General features: G+C 35.0%; 1 pseudogene; it reads right to left on the reverse strand.

Moving 5' to 3' along the window:
* Positions 1-4,377, reverse strand: part of LOC105744013 — a 58,205-nt pseudogene extending 53,828 nt beyond the window's left edge.
* Positions 4,378-4,923: the final 546 nt, after the last annotated feature.

A 4,923-nucleotide genomic window follows, 5' to 3' on the forward strand; every position in this document is an offset into this window, starting at 1 on the left:
CAGACATGGTCTTCCACCTCTCTGAGCACTTCTTAGAAAACTCTGAGAAGTTAACGGAAGCATCTGGGTGCTTCTTCTTGTGCTCCTCTCGGCAAGTTTGCACAAAGAATGCATATGATGACATCTTGCCTCTAGGCTTCTTAGGATCTCCTTTGCCCATGTTTACTTGTTTTCCTCAGCGAGGTACAGAGTCGCCCAGTGCCGGTCCGGCTCTCACTTGCCCCGGCGCTGTCTCTATGGAGCTCAATGTACTGCAATGGCTGTGAGAGCGGGAGCCAGACGCTGTATCAGAGATTTGATTTGTCATTGAATATTATCACTTGCTTTCAAGAAATCTTAAATTTTTGTTCTTGTCTTTTGTTTTATATTAATTTTTTAAATTTCATTTTAAAGAGACTATAGTAATAATTGATAGGACGTTAGAAAAGATACACATTTAGAAAACCAAGATGGCAGGTATTCAAACATGGATACCTTTTGCATTACACATTGCTGACCTCAAAGTGGTTGATTAATTCCCACATAGCAGCATACTGTCTGCTATCTGGGAATTTAAGGGGAAAATTCTACACATGAGCTACTATTTAAAAAAAACTGATGAAAATTCTTAGCACAACTACCTCAGCCATCTGATACTTACAGTTGCATGTTTCTCCCCTACCATTTTTCCTACCTGTTCTCTCTCCACTTCTCTACATTGTTCAATCCTTAAATTACATTTCTTTCCACTTTACTGTGTCTGCTATAGTCCCTAGCATTGATACTATCTCTATCATCTAAGATGTCTTATTAGTATAAACAATCATTAAAAGAAATCAACTGAAAAAAAAAAAGACAGAGCACTGGACAATCCCTACAACACAGAAAACCCACTGAAAACTGTCATTAAAGAGTATTTTCTACCTAATTTTGTGCTGTATTCACTTGTTTCAAATGTTTGCATGAGCAAGATATATTTTGATTGAGCCCTAAGTTAACTAAGCAAATATGTTTGTTTGTTTGTTTGTTTGTTTGTTTGTTTCTTTCTTTCTTTCTTTCTTTCTTTCTTTTTTTTTTTTTTTTGTATTTTAGGGAATTGTTACAGGGTGTTCAGGGTTTCACTAGTAGATCTGACTCATAGTAATCTGCCTATTTAGAGGCTCCCAAGAGATGGGATTACAGGAGCATTCCAACACTCCCAGTCTCAATTGCCCTCTCAGTTCACCCCCAGTGCGGGCCAGCACAGCAGGCCCAGGGATCTATTCCATGGCTCCTACCATGTTTGCAGGATCTTTGATCCACTGAGGTGTCTGGCCAGACCCCACTAAATGAATTTAAATAGCCTCAAACAACACTTGTTAGATGGATATGAAACTAGAAATATGCAGTAAAAGAGGCCCAACCTTTTTTGTTAAAGTCGGCTATTCTAATGGACTTCCTGCCTTCAGGAATTTTAAAAAAATGATTTGTTGAGTTACACAAGATACAGGACTTCTACATTAGCTCATAAAAAGGAGTGAGGACTAAACAACATGCTGTTTGTATACCTCTGAAAAGATTAGAGAACTTTTGTGTTTTTTGACGGAAATGCAGTGGATAAATATAGAGGAATGCTGGCCCATTACAACAAAGGGGCTGGTAGTTGGAAAACACAAAGAAATTACTTCACAAGTGCTCACAAACAATGAGTTGTGATCATAAACTGAAATAGTATAAATTCGAAAGATGGAAGACAGACTGTAAAAACAGATGAAGGTGCTCACCAGAGCAAGGATGTTTTGTGTGGCTCTAGACTCAGGGGATCTTAAGGAAGCACTAGTGACATAAGTGCGTTGGACCCTTTTCTTGTGTCTGAACAGGATGCAAATCATAGAGCTACTGGATCAGACTATAAGCAGAGAAATACAAACTTCAGACAAAACTACTAATGCTATACACAGCTTGCCTATGAGTGCTCTGTAGTCAACAACACAACAGTATCCTACATTTATTTTCTAATACTTCAGCCATAACCTTTTGCATCCAAATAGAATGCATACAGAAGGATCATTAAATAACAGTCATATTTAGGATCTAGCAGAGGTGAGTGGACAAGCCAATATACTCTTGAGTTTTACCTTTAATATCTTTCCAACAGGAGTTCATGAGGCTGATGATGATGTTTTGGAAGACACTTAAGAGGCAGATGGTACAAATGGACACACCCCTGCCCACTCTCTCAAAATAAGAGAGAGATTTGCATACAATATCATTGAGAAACTGTTTCAGTCCAAAGGCTCCCATTATTTCAGGGACTCCTCTAGAAAGAACAAAGGAATTGGCTAGAAACAGGTGCTTCAGAATCATATCTGTAGGCTTTAACCTCCTTCCAGTGTGGAAAGCAAAAATAAAATGGTAAAGTAGAAAGAAATTGCCTGCAACACCAATGATAGTCTGACACAAGAAGATTATTCCTACTACTAAATTTCTGGAATTTATTTTGTCATTTTGTGTTATAATTTCATTTAAATTGTTATAACAATCATTCCTCTGAGTAGCAGGCCTCATTGTAAAGAATAGACAACAAAATAATTTAGGAAGTTTATGCCCATGGAATTGTGAATATCTTAAAACATAGAGGAGTTGAACAAAATTTTCATCAGAGTTCAGAAGAAAATCTTCATTAAGGATAAGTTGTTGTTAAACTGACAAAGAAAGATGTGACAGCTTATAGAAAGAAATAAAAATCCCACATGTTCTGTAAATTCTGAAATTTATACTCAGTTATAGTATAAAATAAAAAAAGCTACATTTCTTATGTGTTATAGAACAGATTGTTTTTGAATGGATATCACACACAGATATATAATACAAATATCATGTATTTTTGAAACATTACTCATTGACTATAAGAAGAATGCAATGTTTCCTAGAAAAACATTAACTCTATAGATAAAAATGTACATTTTATAAAAATTAAGATCTATGTCAACATTGAAGCACACAGTCACATACAAGGAGGCAGACAACAAGGAAACAGAAAATGAGGTTAAAAAATTAGAACAGAAAGGTACTGATTAATACATGTATTAATCAATAAGCATGCTAGCATGTTATACAAGGGAATAAAGTAGGTTAACATTTAGCCTGAAATTTCAAAGGTCACACTATTTAGTATATAAGATAAACACTAAATATGTTCAATGACATTCATAATCAGGAAAATTCCAGGAAAACTATTACTAAGGAGCATAATACATCATCCAGAAAGGTAATATAAATTTGGGAATCTGTGTCTTTGTAAGTAAGCATGTAGATTAACAAAGAATGTGTATATTTGTGGGAGTATTTTAATATATACAAGTGTTTTAGAAAATTAAAGGACAATGTCTCTTTAAACAAGATAAACATTGTTTCAATAAATTTATTTCTTTGAATTTACTCCACAGAAGTTCAAATATGAATCATCAAAGGATAAGTTAACATGCACCTACACAATAATGCTATTTATCTCTAGAGCCCTAAAATCAAAATCGTCTGCCTGGCCACTAGCATTGGAAAAATTATTTGATTGATTATTTCATATTTATGCAACAAAATTATAGAAAGTGATAACAGTGAATCCCACCATTAATAGTAATGACATAAAGTGTTTCCACATTCTCAACACATGCAAATGTTGAATTTGAAGTAACTCACAAAATTTATTAGTATATCAAGCAGGCATCAGTGATCTAATAGGTACAATATTACAATATTGTAATGATTTACCTATGTCTGTGCACTTCACTAGAACATACAAGTTCAACTGATCTATCTTATCATAGTGACCTAGATGACAGAAAAAGGTGGTCAGGTTGATGACAATATTTTCTTCTTGAGCTATCGTTGCATAGAGAATTGCACTCCATTTCTGAATCTCCACTTAGCAGTGCACACAAATTCTGATAGAACTCTCTGAGCTTTTTTTCCCCACATAAATGTGACTAACTAAAGTTACAAAATACATCTGTGGTAAATACTGATACCAGAATGTGTTCCACTTTTCGTTTCTTTCAGTACAGGGTGAAACTCACCAAACAACTGTGACACATGATGATCCCCAATGGGAAGTATCAGACAATAGCGGCCGTGTTGTGCCTGTAGACTTATTTTTGTCATGGAATTCAGGAGGATATTGCCTGAAAACTTAGTAGATTTGTGATCATTTTTCTTATCTTGGCAATCATGTACATAGGACAATCGAGTTTATAGATAACAATGTTTAGTACATTGAAATCTACAAAAAAATATAATTGAGTAAACTACACCCATGACTTTCCTGGGGCTCATGATGCTGACACACGTACCTGAAGACACAGATGACTCCAGTGCAAAAATTGTAATCCACACTTCTTGAAGAACTCCTTCACTATACATCTGCCAATCTTGGTGCACACTACAGTGATGTGTCTTGGAGACACTTTAATAAAATAGAGTGATTAGGTATTGACAATTACTGAAGTCTGAAGATCAATCAGTAGAATTTTGGGATACTTAATTATGAAAATTTGAGGCAAAATGGTATTAATAATATAAATTTCCCACTTTCCAGTCACATTCTGAAATATGTAGATCACTCTGGATGCAAATTCTTGAAGGCCATTCAGATGATTGCCAATGACTGATATTCATATGTTGGCTTTAGAATCCCACTGGAAACTTCAGCTATGTGGTACACTGATCAAATCACGTGAAAACCAGTATGTTCCAAGACAAACAGTAACTTCAGCATATTTGTTAGGATATTTTCTAAAGGTGGATTTATAAACTTTATTTAATTTTAATGAGAAAGAAATAGCAATGAGACAATTTCAAAACAGGTTAGCAAGACATTTACAATAATTAATACACTGCACATTGTTGTTTTTGTAGTAGTTACTCAGAGGACAAGATGCAGACATGATATCTACTCTAAGCAGGACT

Source organism: Octodon degus, unplaced genomic scaffold (genome assembly GCF_000260255.1).
Source record: "Octodon degus isolate 3935 unplaced genomic scaffold, OctDeg1.0 scaffold00206, whole genome shotgun sequence".
NCBI lineage: Eukaryota > Metazoa > Chordata > Mammalia > Rodentia > Octodontidae > Octodon > Octodon degus.